Genomic DNA, 15667 nt, shown 5'->3' with positions numbered 1-15667 from the left:
AACGATATTCAGGAATAAGTATAAAGGCTAAAAGTGCCAAAATAGCTCTAGAATTCCAACGGGCATTACTGAGTGCTGGTATTGCTTTAAATTTTATGTAGGGAAAACGTTCATTTTTCTCGAAGTATTTAAAAGATTCGACCAATTCATATAAGTATTGCATGTCGTTTCGCCATTTAATGCTTTTAACCTTAATACACTCTTTATTTTGTTCATACTCTTTTTTTAGATCATCGTAGTTTTCTATTAAATGTGCTTAAAATCACACAACTGAAGTAAAACTTTGTTTCGTCATCTAACGGGAAATCATTCAACTATCGTAATCTTTCTTTTATCATTCTTGCATAGAGAACATTAAATAAAAGAGAAGAAGTATGTAACTACGCTCTCGTCTCGTCAGATGTAAAGACATTGTCGCGCGCACAGCTGTGTTATTATTATTTGACTATGCGAGTTCTTGAATAAATTGCTTTTTCTTTTTAAAATTTTTTAATATTGAATCAGAATTTTCTGAAGAAAAATTAGTTTGGGGTGGGTGGGCCACTTCCCTTAGGTCCATTAAAAGGCGTTTGGAATAATAGGAAGATTATTAGTTAAATAAATATCTATTATTATGAAGAAAAACGTGTACACTGTACAAAACTGTGCTGATAAAAAAGTAATTTCGTTTTGCGCGGAAACTTTTTTGCAATTTCGCAAAAAAAAAATAATGGGGGTTCATACTTTTTTATGCTCTATTCGACTATGGTATGCCGTTTTTCGTATTTGCAAAAATTGTAAAAAGTTATATGCCTAATGTCCATGTACATGTATGAGTAACATTTTTTCATCCAAAAGAATTGCTACGCATTTTCCTCTGCCATTCACAACTTTCTTATTTATCCGTAAATTTTCTTCGTTAGTAGCATATTTCTTTTTGCAAACGAGCAGGCTTTCATACAAATGAAATGAATTTACAAAAGATAAAATTTGAAATTTTTCCTTAAAATATTTTATATCTTGGGAAAATGACTTGCGCCCAAATCGCGGCATTCGCTATTTAACCCTACTCGAATCGAGATTTGATTTTGAGATCACGGCGTTCGAAAGCGACAATTTAAATTGTATTGGGGCGAATACAGCTGTTATTTTATTCGATTCGTTTCGAAACGAGTAATAAATGGATCACGAATGTCGTGATTCGGGCCCAGATCTAGAAAAGCAGAATACGGATTTGTAATCCACGACTCAAATGTAAGTGTTTCGGCGTTTTTTTTTTCGTTCCAAAACTTGGGATTTTCCCTACGGTTTAAATAAATTTTGGCCTTAGAACTAGTGGGTAACACTATAGTAGTTTTATAAAATGTATGTTTGTGTTAATTTTTGTTTTAGTTTAGTTTTTGTTAAATTTAGTTTAGATTTTCAATCAATTTATGTTTTGAAAATGGCCTTTGGCTAGTACATTTACCTTGATCGATGGGCACAAGCGCAGAATGATTTTTGCATCTACAAACATAGAATGTAAATTGTACTCATTACAATGCAACAAGAATACATTCATACTGCTGCTTTTCAGATTTTTCATGACAACGTAGAGTGTAAATCCCGAGAATCATCCTTTACAAGGGTTAAGACAGCATATTGAGCAAATTAGCTGTGAAACTAATCTTTTGGACTCTACAAAAGCTTGTGAAGACTTCTGTAGCAATACTCTGGGTCATAGTTGAACTTTGCAGAGGTTCGCCACTCGAACTAAAGCTCTCGAGGGCTAACCTATGTTAGGTTAGGTTACGGTGGTTGCCAGTTTGTGATGCCACTATTTACGAACTCTTTTTCCTTTCCTTTTGTTTTCCATATGAAAGAACCACCTTGCATATCGTTGAAGGTCGAGGACGTCAACAGTGTCGAGGTCAGCCAAACTCGGAAAAGCATATTCACCAAAAATAGCGAGTCTTGACCCTGCTCTGTACTCTCCATCTCCTCCTCGTCCATGCGGATAACACAGAAATCGTTAGCGGGGCAAGCCTTCGCCTAGCGTGCAGTGTCCTGTAATTATACCGACAACTATGCTATAAGAGTTTTGGGATCATTTCACATTAACATAAGACCAGATCTGTTTCGTAACGGAACATGTTGATTATGTCACGCATAGTTCATTGGCCAATTCAATCAACTAGGTTTCAGTCGGCACGCAGTCGGCATAGTACGCATAGCTTACTGAGCGTAGGAAAAATATTGTTAAAGGCGCTCTCTATGTCCAGAAAGATACCTTTGGTAAATTTCTTCAAGGCAAGTCCTGTTTCAATTTAGATCACGGCTTTGCCTTCAGAATAAGCATTTTGACTTGTCAGATATGTGCGTCGAGAAGTCTTTTTTTTTTAGAGTTTTAAGAAGAAAGAACGTTAGACTTGTTGGCGTGAATTCACTGAATTAGAGACCCTTCCTTTCTTTGGTATAAATATTACCCTAGCATTGGTCCATCCTCTAGAAATGTGGCAAGGACTGAGGCATGTCTTGAAAGTTTTAGCAAGCAGTGGGGAGAAAAGGTCAATCGCTTCCTAAATTTTGGCGGGGAATATGCCATCCGATTTCGGAGATTTTTGAGCTTTAAAGGTCCCAAAATCTCCTTCCACCTTTTCTTTTTGCACGGTGCTCTCTACTGAGTGCTGTGGAAGATATGTATCTTTATTTGGTGCACCTACCATTGATTTTAAAGCACACCCAGGGAAAAGGATGGCCATGAGAACCACTAGCGTTTCGCTGCAGGAGGTGGTCCATTCACCGTCAGGCTTTTGGATATAGTTTCGGGCAAATGGAGTTTTAGAGGGTATCTTCCTTAGCCGGTTGGCCCCAGAGGTTCCCCCAATATTGCCGCAGAAATTTTTCCTAGATTCTCTATGGGCTGTTAGTACTGAACTATTGAAAGCTTTAAAAGCATCCCTTAAAAAATGGCAAGATCCAGTTCGTTTTCTTTAAAGAGTTTCCTGCTGGTTCTTCTCAGGAAGGAGATTTCCGAGTTCCTCCATTGGCGTCTCCTTTTACCCCCTGGACGTACTTTTGGGGAGGAGTATTTAAAGCTATTTTTGAGGATGAGTCTAGCTTACCGAAAGAAAGAGGCTTTCCCACTGGAGAGTGCGCATCCTCAGTTCTTAACGGGGTATCGAGAGCTCCATTTTATGTTTGGTCCAATCCAATCCATTACACCACCGCCGGTTCACTATTATTGGATTTTCCTGCGTGGAACTTGGTTGGTATTTTCATATTCATAGGAAATCGTCCCATACTTTTCGTCTAGTTTTAATGCAAATATATAAGTGGCTTCGTTCTTGTTACCTTATTTCACAGATTGCTTGTTAGTTCTGAACTAGTTCCAAGCGAGACAAGTGTGTACATTACACGGCTGAACTGTTTACACATATTTCATAACAAGCATATGTATGTATATACGCATAACATATACATACGCAAAAGTGCATATCTGTGGCATCTTGATAAAAACAACTTATCACGAGTTAGGTGAGTTACGCTTTAGAGCTAAATTTCATTAGTTTCTCAAACAATATTTTAACGACTAACTTGACATAGGTGTAGTTAAAGATGCTCTCTCAATTGAAGCTTAATAAAAACATAAAATTATTTGTGGATAACTTAATATATTTTTTAACCAAAGTCAAACCTTCTAAAGCCACTTAAGTTGTTTTATCCCAATTGCCATAGATAAATAGTACATATGTATATAAATACATACATATGTGTATACAAATAAGTATTGCAAAAAAGGAAAAACACTCGATTCACAATCATTAAAGTTGAGAGTTAGCCTAGTTAATGCCGATTCTTTATGTGTTTGCCAAAGCACACCACACATATGTTTTTGCATGTATTTCTTCTTGTAGCTGATCGATAAACATATGTAGCATGGATATTAATTTATAAGATATACATGCACATATATCTAAATGCATACGCCCAGCAAGAAACACGATTACCGCACATGGCATTTCATTGGCAGTATGTTCTAGCAAACTACATTACCTTTAAACGAGAAGAAAATAGAAAGCTTGAATATATTTCAAATTCGCTTTTGCATTCCTGGTAATGAATAATAAAATCCAAATACATTTTTAACATTGTAAGTCAATGGACACAAATGTGAGCTGACTCGATTTCCAGTACAAATTCTGGAGTTTGAACTCACTTTACCAGTGCAAATATTTAGATCGGGCTTAAGCCCAATTTTTATAAATGAGGGCCATTACCATTACACATTACCTGTAGAAGTAATTCCAGTTTTTTGTACTGGGCGCGTTTACGCGTGAATACAGAAATAAAAATAATAAAATTCTAAAGTGGGCGTAATTGGCAGCTACAGATTGAATGGTCACAAATATACGTACATACATATTTACATAGATAGTAAATGCATACATAACTACACCATATTAGGTGACTACCATATACATATGCAAATACACTTTAGTGTTTGCATATCATTTCATCATTGCTGAGTTATCTTGACATACACACATATGTACGTACATACATCATATTTTTTGCTGGAGTTGCTGACATACATACATATCATCACCAGCCAGGATAATGAGCTATGCACGTAACCCATGTAAGCTTGTACAATATTTAAGATGCTACTTAGCAGAAATTTTCTTTGAGTCGCGCTATTTATTCTGCTTCTCAAGTCTCGAGCTGTCTCATGTGCTGGCAAATATACGAACGACTGTTTGAGTGTGTTCTCACCTTTATTGTGTGCCCCTGTATGCGCCTCATCTCATTAATATCCTTGCTGCTATGTACATCTACGCCTTATGCTTTGCTTAATCGAGTAGTTGGTAGAGATTGCCTTCCCTTTAGCTTGTTTACTGCGAGAATCTCGATGACGTGTTAATTTCTCCATCTAATATTTTTTTGCTTCCTTTGGTAAGACGTCGTTAATGATTATCCGTGTAATCAGCACTTCCATATGACAGGCAAAGGTGTTGACGGAAGGCGTTTTCAGAAGCAAATATGTATTGCTACATGAGCAAATAAAAGATATATCTTGCAGCGTGAGATGGGATGAGAAACGGGTGTAGAAGAAAATGTAAACATCCTGCACTCCACACGTCCTGTTATCACACTCTGCAGGAGATAAGATTTGGCTTTACCCAAACGATAATTAATTGTGCCGTATTTATGTGTTTGATAACCTATCATAAGCAGTTTCGTAAGGCGTGAAATTCAGTTCTTGCTCTACCTAGGGCCCATTTCTGATGAGGATTTTAAATTCAGATCGATGATAATTTGGAAAGTTAACTATCAGGTATTTTAACTACATTTAAGTGGACAATGGCTATTTAAGTAGCAAGCGTGATTTGGAATGCCAACTTATAGATAACATTAATGTCATTTAATTTTTGATCGGAAATTGTCCCTTGGTAAAGAAGAAATAGTAAGTATATTCGCGACTGGTTTACTGATACGTCTATAATAATAATAATAGATTGGCGCTTACACATATGTTAGTGTTTGGCCGAGCTTCTCCTATCACCAATATAAGTAGAAAGCGATCCGATTTTGATAAACACCGGTTATTTGAAATATGATTTGATTGTAATAATTTTTAACACTTAACCTAATTTAAACACTGAGAAAAGAGTCAACTAAATATATTTCTCTCAACACAAGATTTGGTAACTATAACCAAATAATGTAACCATAACCAAATCATGTGTTCAGAGAAACCTATTTAGTTCACCTACGTTAGAATAGGTTAGGTTGAAATGGCTAGAGGTAATGGCTCCCTCTACATTAAAGTCAAGGACTGGCCCATTAAAATTTTTTCTCAGCGTAATAAAACAAACTTTCGCTACCTTAGAATAAGTACACTGAAAATAAAATCTGCGTAAATATAACGAAAACTTGCGTACATTTTACGAAAGTTTTCGTCATTTTGAGCCACGAAAGTTTTCGTTGATTGTACAAAACCGTTTTCGTCCATACTACGAAAATATGAGACATCAGATCTTAGTACATTTTACGACCGTATTCGTACTATTTACGAACGAATTTCGTACTACTTACTAAAGAATTTCGTACTATTTCTTTATTTTTTTACGAAATTTTTGTAAAATGCACAAAATAGTTCGTATATTTAACGAAATTATTTTCCTAAAAACTGCGGTTGTTTCTTAGAACCGATTGCTTTCATTCACCACACTGTAAAAAACATAAGACGAATTATAACACAACACTTTTATTTTGCTTTTATTCCTAATTTTAAGCGTTTTTCTTTAACAAAATGTTTTGCAATGTTTTATATGGAGGTACTTGGCAGATTCGCAGCTTCTTCGGCGTTTGTTTCCTTTCTCGACTATAAATTAAAGGAAAATTATAAGGCGTCTGAAAGGCAAGTTTCAGTGAAAAATCATAAATATACTTACTTAAAATTTCATTAAGTAGTGCGTCTGTTCTTGGCTTGGGCTTGCCGTTGATAGCTAACTGATGAAATTGCCTATTTATGAAGTCCCACATTGCAGAGCAAGGCTCAGCATGGGCGATGTTAAAAACATTGTATGCTTAAAGCCAAATAGTAGTCTCGCAATGACACGCAGTACATAAAAATATGATGAAATATTAAACTGAAGGTAATTTAGTATATTGTACGAAAATATTCGTCTGTATAGGAGGGTTGTTTAACTAAATTTTAATTAAAGGAATTGGTATGTGAATAAGGTATCGCTGTATGGGTGTCATACAAAAGAGGTTTAAGAAGGTAGTAGTTTGGAAATATTTTGAATAGGGTTGCCACCTATTTGAGAAATCTAATTGAACTATTTTATACCCAAGTTATATGAAATATCAACGATGGATGTCAAATGAAAGAGCTTCAAGAAATACTTCGTTTGACAATTTAGAACATTTTTCATGTGTTTGAGGGTTGCCCCAGTTGAAAGGTCTAAACTAAAATTATTTAATAAGTTAAATGAATTACTAACCGATGGTTAGCAATGGAAGTGGGTTTAAAATCCTTTATTTAAGAACTATATTTATTAAGGTTGCCACGTGTTTAAATAATGAATTTCCACTTAATTCATCAGTTACATGAAATATTTATAACAATGTCAGACGAAAAATATTTAAGGAAACTTTAATTCGAAAATAGTTTTTAAGAAGGTTGCCGCCTGTTTTGAAAGTGGTATTTCGTTTAATTATACAAAAGTTACATGAAATTTTAAAATATGGTTATCAAAAGGAACGAGTGTTAAGAAATCTTTAAATTGATCTTTTGAAAAAATAAGATTAAATTATTTAATATGTAAGTTAAACGGATTGTCTAAAGATGGGTATCAATCGAAATGGGTTTGAAAATAGTTTATTTCTAAACTGTATTTACGAGAGTTGCCATGTGCTTAAAAAAATTAAATTCAATTTAATTCAACAGTTAATTGAAATATGTATAACAATATATAATACTTTTAAAGAGGTTTCCACCTGTTTGAAAATTAATTTGTTTTACTTATACGAAAGATACATTAATGAATTATCAAAATATTAGTGTCAAACGAAACAGTTGTAAGAAAACTATAGTCTGATAATATTTTTAATTAGAGTTGCCATCTATTTTTTTGAAGGTCATCACATCTGCAACGTTATTTCGAATTTCCACAAACTAATAACGAAATCAAAGGCAATAGTAAAAGAAGTGAAGTGAAGTCTGAAGTCTTAAGACGAGTTACAAATAAATATGATGCTACTACTGCCACTACTACTACTTAGGGTTCGGGCAAAATCTTGAACTAAGGCTCATCTGTATTTATATTACTGTATTGTTTGTCAAGCCGTCATCACAATGGGGTCTAAAGCATCGTTCTTTTTGTATGTCGCAAATCTACGGCTTAGGGATTCCAAAAGTATTATAATAGTCGTATTACAAATTGTCTCACTCTCAAAAAATATGCTGATGTTTTTCGAGTCCTCTACACATATATTTAATGGTTAAAAATTTACAATGTAAGACAAAACGAAATCTAGGACACCCTTAGCAGTCGTATTTACATTGGTTTGCTCCTATACCGCTCCATATAGCATTGCAAGGTGCATACACATATTCCATACTTTTTTTTTGTATCTCCCTGTCGGAATTAATAAGGCAGTCTCAACCAATTGAAAAAGTTATTGGAAATAAATTACAATTAAGTATTCCCGTCAGCCATTACACATTTTTTTCCAGCCAAATGCATTTGAAAATTATTTAAATCATAAGCATAGTAGTTTATTGAAAACAAATTAAAATGTCTGGCTGCAGAGGTGCTTGCCGAATAAACAAAACAATTTAAAACCACACGAAACAATCGATATACTCACGAAACTACGGGTCAAATATAGTAAAACTGCGGTTTTAATTTTTCACTCTATTTTTTTTTTCAAAGGACTTTGAGATTTTAAAGATATGATTAATTCAAAAAAGCATTTAACAAGTAAAAAAGTCCAAGTTCGGGCGGAGCTGAACATTAAATACCCGACGCAAGTATTAAATATAGTTTGTTTCACCTTTCCGCAAACTACCACAACATGGTAAGCATTTTCAGCCATTTGGTAAATTGTACCAAGGTCAAAACTGTGCCGTTACCAAGATATACACATGTAATCATAAGTGGGCGTGGCTACGCCAATTTTCCAAAAATTTATAATATTCTTATTTTTCGTCTAAAATTATTGTAAATATCAATTTTGAGTGAATAATCTTCAGTAGGTACTAAAATATCGCAGTTTTCGTATTTCTGAAAATTACCGATATATGGGAGGTAGGCGTGGTTATTGTCCGATTTTGCCCATTTTCAATACCATCTGTCCTTCTGCACGAAAGAAGTACACGTACTAAGTTTCGTTAAGATATCTCGATTTTTACTCGAGTTATCGTGTGCAAAGGCGGACGGACGTACGGACAGACAGTCACCGCTTAATTGATTTCTTGTTTCATTCTGATCATTTATGTATACATTTGTCTATACCTATCACGATTCGTTTTGTCTGCGCTCGGGTATAAAAAAAAAACAGTGCAATGTAGAATAACAATATAGGCACCAAGTTTATTTACTTAAGTTGGTTTACAAGGACGAATAAGCATTGAAAATGCGCTTTTAATAAATTTAATCTTTTTAAGTTTATAAAGTTTGCAGGACGAAATTTGATGATGAGGTCATGGTATATTAGTCCTCAAACAATAATTAAAAAAAAATTACAAATGATCAAGGATATTTAATCACACAATTTGTAAAGGACATTTTCCATACCCATTCGTCCTTATGCACCAAAAAATTTATTCTGTTATAATTCTACAGAATTTTTTCTTTTATATGATACTCTTGTTGTTATGCTATATTGCACCGAATTTTTTTAATAATTTTTAGAAATAATCATATTTTTTAAATTTACAAGTCCTTTAAACAAAAATCTTGACACCAGAGATAAAAACTAAGTACGCAATTTTACTATAATTTACCCATAGTTTCGCGATTATATTCATATTTTTGTGTGTAAAATTTACTGTCGCACGGTGTGATATAAATTTTTGTTTTGTGTCTTCGAACTATGGAAAATCATCTGCGAAGTGCAGAACGAAAACGTATTCAAACAAAAGGTACTGATTTTGAATTTCTTTAAATCAAGTGCATTTTAAAGTAGTTAAAATCAAATGCTTGCTTCTAGGACATCGCTATGTTAATAAAGTCATTCGGTTACAAGGAAGAATTTCAACTTCTTATAGTTAGTAAAAAGTACTTATTAAATTGGTTTTGAAGTAGTTGAATTTACGACATTTATGTTTATGGGTATCCTTCCCTACGTTTGCAATATCTCATGTACATATGTATGCAACTCCAAACGACTAATCACAACATTTTGTTACTTGTGGAATATAGTTTTCATTCGATAAATACATATGTAGTATGTATAGTACATATGTGTATATATATATTTAATTATGTTTATTATTAATTGTTTACTTAAAGCGTCCGTGTAAGTTTTAACAGATGGCGCCTGAAAGTTTGAGTTTCAGATTTTGTTATTCAGAAATGCTACTGAAGCGTTAATTTGTAAATTAACACCTAACATTATGCTAAGTAGTTCGTTATGCGTCAATGCGCTACTAATAACACTGTGCGACAGCCAAAAAAAAAGGATTCTGTGTAGCAATTAGTAGTATTTTGTCCCTTAACATGCATTTTTTTGCAATGTATTGAAGTTTTCCTAATTTGGTATCAAATTTAATATTCCATATTTTTGTGGAACATTTTATCCTGTTAATTCTCACCCGTCTTTGCTATTTTGACGGCTGTTGGGGTCTAATCTAGTAGTACTTGAACTTTCCCCTTCTTGTTGGCCTACTGATCTGAAATTTCGTACACACCTGTAGTTTTGACGACAATACCATTGTGTATGTTCGGTATCATTGTAGATCCAAGATGGCCGCAGCCACAAAATGGGGATTTTATATTTTTTCACAATACTTTCAATATGGTCATCAAACGAGAGTGTTTGACTAGTCGGAAAAACGAACAGTTTGAAAAAATTACAGATCCAAGATGGTCTCAGCACAAAATGACGGATTGCATATTTTTTAATCACCCAAAGATCGATATCAAATGAAAGAGCTTGACAAATAGAACACAAATAGCCGATCGTACAGTTTAAATAGTCAAAACAAGAAGGGCAATTTTTTTTATTGCAAGTTTAACTCTGTCATTTAAACTAAGTTTAAACTCATTGTGCAGTTTTTAAGCCAAATGCCAAAAGGTACTTTAAACTAAATTTAATCGCCCAATCTGGCTGGGTTAAACCGAGTTTAAACTATCAGCTGTTAAGTTGTATTTTTTTGTATTCAGCTGCCAAAATTTAGGTGAAAGAGGGGGACAAAAATTTAAATTGTTTGCGAAATACACGAAGAAAAACTCACTTGTATAGTGGCACATATGTACATAAATAAACGAAATGATCATAGTTAAGATGAAAATTGTGCACAAGAAAATTAACAGACGCATCTTAAGTTCGTGCATAGGGAAATTTGGTTGGGCAACACATGGAGCACCTAACAAATTCTTTAAAGTTCAGTCTATAATCTTAAAGAACTTTAAACGCGATCGTATCTAAAGTGAAAATAAAAAACTTAAGTTTTTTATCTGCATAAATAAATAAGATGTTGCCCTACAAAACAACTAAACTAAGAATCAGTCTTAAACCCGTGCTGAAAAACTGGTCAGTAGTTTAAACTTAGTTTAAATTTATACTGAGTTTAACTTAACTTCGTTTAAACTAAGTATCAAATCAAACGAAAAAATATTGTTAACTTATACTAGTCCGCTTGGTTTTAATGTATTGCCTGCTGTACCATTTTAATTGGGATGCCATATCGGATATAGGATTTGTTTCTAAAATAAACTGTGTTCTACTTGTCAAGTTTTTTTTATGTGATACCTATTTTGAAGGGATACAAAATATGTCACCCGGCATTTTGTGGTGGCAGCCATCTTGTATTTGAATTTTCTTATGCTTTACTGCATTATACTTGTCAAGCCTGTCATTTGTTACCCATATTGGGAGGGTTGAGAAAAAATATATTCGGCCGTTTTGTGGCGGCGGCCATCTTAAATTAACATGTTTAATGATACCAAATGATACCAATTGTATTGTAGTATTGTAGTCAAAAGTGCAGGTGTGCACCGAATCTCAGATCAATAAGTCAACAGGAACGATGGAATTTCAATTACGACCCATTCGGGTGAAAAATAGTAGATTAAAATGTTCCAGAAAAATATGGGTCAACTTGAGACCAAATTAAGAAAACTGCAATGCACTATAAAAAGTCAAACTTTCAGGGGAAAACGGCAGCTGGTCCAATAATCACCCTCCTCTTTAATATTTGCAATACACGCTCCTGCATTTTTTTATTTGTCTCATTTTGTTGCAGAGTGTAACTATTTTTTTGTAACTGTGGTGTGGTGATCACATTAAGTTTTATTAATGCGGTGAGATGAAGACGAACTATTATGAGGTGTTTAAATAATGTATTTAATTACACACGCCAGATTTAACCGGAGCAATGAGAAAAAATTGTGAGCGACAAAAAAAGAGCGAAGGGTACACCCCTCTAAACTTTAAAAGATAGTATTTAATTAAATTAACATACTAATCAGCATTTTCTTTATGACCTACATTCTCTAAAAAGATTTCTTTCTACTTGGTCAGGCGGTTTGTTCCAAAGGATTTTTATCTCTCAGTTCTTCATTACTTGATTCAAAATATTTTATTGAATTCTAGAATCGTGCGCGCACAGCCTCCTCGTTTCAACTGAAGTCAGTATATCCAGTAAAAAATCTGTGGTGAAGTTCTTTATGAGGATAAATATTAGGTGAAAATATTAGGTAGCACACAATTTCTTACACACATGGTTGCTTTTCAGCACTAATTAAAGAAAATTAAGAAATATTTGAAAAAAATCATATAGTGCATTAATTGTTTAAAATAATGCAATATAATTTATTTACTATGATTAATAATTATAAAAAATGTTTTAGAACCACTGTTTAATGTTATATTTGATACAAATTAATATTGCTGCTTGGAGCGCTCTGAGCATTGCCGCTGAATAATAGTATTACCTAGAAATGCATCCCTGGTCCTTGTTCTTGCTGCATTGCATTGCGATGAATTCACATTTTTTAGAAATTTCGCAACAGAATAAAATGAAGGAAAGTATTTTGGTTGCTAATTTTTGCTATTTCTATTGTTTAATTTAAATTTATTTCTTTTCAGGACATGCCGTATGCTTCAGTTTTTCGTACAATAAAGCTTTACAAGACTTTATAAGTATCTGACTTAGAAGGCCGGCTCCGCGGTGGTATAGTTCAGCTGGTAGTTCGTGAGATCAGCCATATGTACATATGTATGTGCATACTAAAAGGTTAATACAAAAGTCGTGCGTATATTTATTTTAAATATTTTTTTTTGCAGTAAATGACTTTTTTTCGGAATAAGTGGGACGTGTTTCCATGTCGAGCACCTGACAAACTGGTCTATCTCTTTGCCATCAGAAATCTGCCTCTCGTACCTTTCAGTGACATACTAACATCCTTTTCTGTTAAGCATGCTTTAAGGTCTCTCCAAGGTAACTGTAAAGGTACAAAACCGTGGAGCATCAAGAGCGGTGCCAGGCGCCCGTACAACACACAGCGAATGTTGCATTAGGTTTATTTAGCTATTTTAATTCATTTTCCGTTTCCAAGCAAGCAGATTTCCCACGCTATTGATTGAGATCTCTTTCACGTTCCCACTGATGAATAACTGGTAATGGGTCTAATAATCGCGTTGTATGTGCAGTAGGGTGGTCCAAAAACAGTAAAGTCGGAATTGTAATGCTCTCACCCCTAGGATTGTTCTATATCGAAAAAAGTCTACCCCTATTTTTTATTTTGAAATCAAAACATATTTAGAGGTCACTCAAAGCGCTCAAAGTTGTCCATGTATTTTTATATGGAAAAAAAAAATTTTGGTAGAAATGGTATAGAATTTTGGAAAATCAATATTTTTCGATCCGGAAACTCGGGTTCTCCTCAGGAGACTTTCAATAACAATACCCAATTAATTATTTAACCATTTTTTAATACTAACGATTTTTTATTCGTCGCCCCATTGCATTTTTCGAGGTTTTTGTGGGTTTTTGGCGGACCTATAAATTACAGTTGCGATCAAAAAATTGTTAAATAAACAATTGGGTATTATTATTGGGAATCTCCTGCGGATTAACAGAGTCTTCTAGTAGAAAAATATTGATTTTTAACCAATCTATACCATTTCTGTGAAATGTTGTTTTTTCCCATATACATACATAAAATACATTGAAAACTTTGGGCGCTTTCAAAATAACAAAATACTTTTTTTCGGTATAGAACAATGCTAGGGGCTGAGAGCATAAAAATTTCGACTTAACTTTTTCACATTCATTTTTAGGCCACCTTAGAGTGCATATTAATTTTCGTCAATAATTTCTTTTAAGACTGTATTCTTGAACACCTTACATATATCGCAACTCAAAATCAGCCATTCTGAGCGCATGTATATCATGTTCGATTTTTTTAACAAAATGAAAATTGTGCTCCAGCACTTGCTGAAGGTTAGATAAAAGGTCTGTTATCATTTACATTAAGTGACTTTTGAAGTGCTTGTGCGATATGTACACATGTATGTATGTATGTATAGACTAAAAATTGCTTGAATTTTACTCCTCCAAAACACGAAAAAACAACATTTTACAAAGTATGGGATAATGAAGTTATTTTACTGCTTTGCTGAACTTTCCTTGAAACATTGCGAAAGATTTTTTTGATAACTAAGGTGGAAAATTACCTCAAAGACTTGAATTTTATTGTCGACTTTCGTCAAATACTGTTTTATTTAACTTCTCCAGCATATAATTGCATTTTTTAAGTTGTTCATTCAAATAAATCAAGGAACTTTCCCTTTGCAAATTTTGCGGTGCATCGGTGCGTGCTAATCCGTCTCAACCCAACCTTAAAGTCAATGACCGCACAAAGTGCAAAACTCGTCAATAGCTGTTTTTTTCTTAAAATTCTTTACTTACACTCAATTGTGGTTGGTTTGCATGCAGGTGAATAATTGTAAATGTACTTATTCTCCATTAATGTTTACCTCATTTCGAGAAAAAAAAGTGGGCGATAGTTTATTTAAAGGGTGCACTTAAGTGTTTCATTTCTGCAGCTGTGCTTTGTATGATTTTTCTCCCCTTTATTTTTCAAAGCTCTGTGCGTGAAAACTCAAGCAGCAGCAGGGCTTCAAGCACATTGCTGTCAGAAGGACATTCATAAAAAAAGTGTAGACTTTGAACAGCGCATGATGGTAGAGTTTAAAGAGATTTTGCCAGACAGCATGATATTTAAGTACGGCAAAGTCTGAGAAAATTGTATGCTTGCATACGTATTTAAAAGAAAGTTTTTTTGAGATTATGTATATTGTATTTTAAGGTCGACATAGTAGCCTAAGGCGTGCTGGATCCTCTACAAAAACTTTACATATCTCAACTAACCTCAAAAGTTCAAATCTATGTGAAAACTTATCCACATGTATGTACATACATATGCAATTTCTGCAACTCTTTTTCGTAAACCATACAAAGTTTTGGCCAAGCATGTTGCGTCTATTGGCAAGTTACTTGAAGTTGCAGGCCTGTATATGTACATATATAAATACATACATATGTATATATGGGGCCCTTTTATCTTAACAAAATTTCTTAGGTAGTTCAAAGCACACAAATTACAAAAGTACTCAAGTGGCCGCAGGTACGACACATCCATTGAATTTGCTCAGCTCGAACATTTGTTTGTCCGTTTATTTGCGGCAACCCTGACATTCTCCACAGCCATGTTTGTTACTTGTGCGCTGTTGTTTTTCTGCAAATACCACTAGAAAAATATTTTCTTCCGCATACAAATAACCAACGAATCCGTTGTAACATTAAGTCCGCAAGTTCTTCCCCTTCTCTACACTACGCCATTCGGTATCCTGTTGCATTTACTTTGCTTTTGCATAGACGTAAGTTTATGTCCTTCACATTTGCATGTTTGAATCTTTCGACATATCTTCGATATACATATGTACAAACTTTTATACATTCCTA

The sequence above is a fragment of the Rhagoletis pomonella genome, unplaced genomic scaffold, assembly GCF_013731165.1.
Source record: "Rhagoletis pomonella isolate Grant_MI unplaced genomic scaffold, Rhpom_1.0 Rhpom_scaffold_00899, whole genome shotgun sequence".
Classification (NCBI taxonomy): Eukaryota; Metazoa; Arthropoda; class Insecta; order Diptera; family Tephritidae; genus Rhagoletis; species Rhagoletis pomonella.
This window is presented reverse-complemented; position numbering follows the sequence as displayed.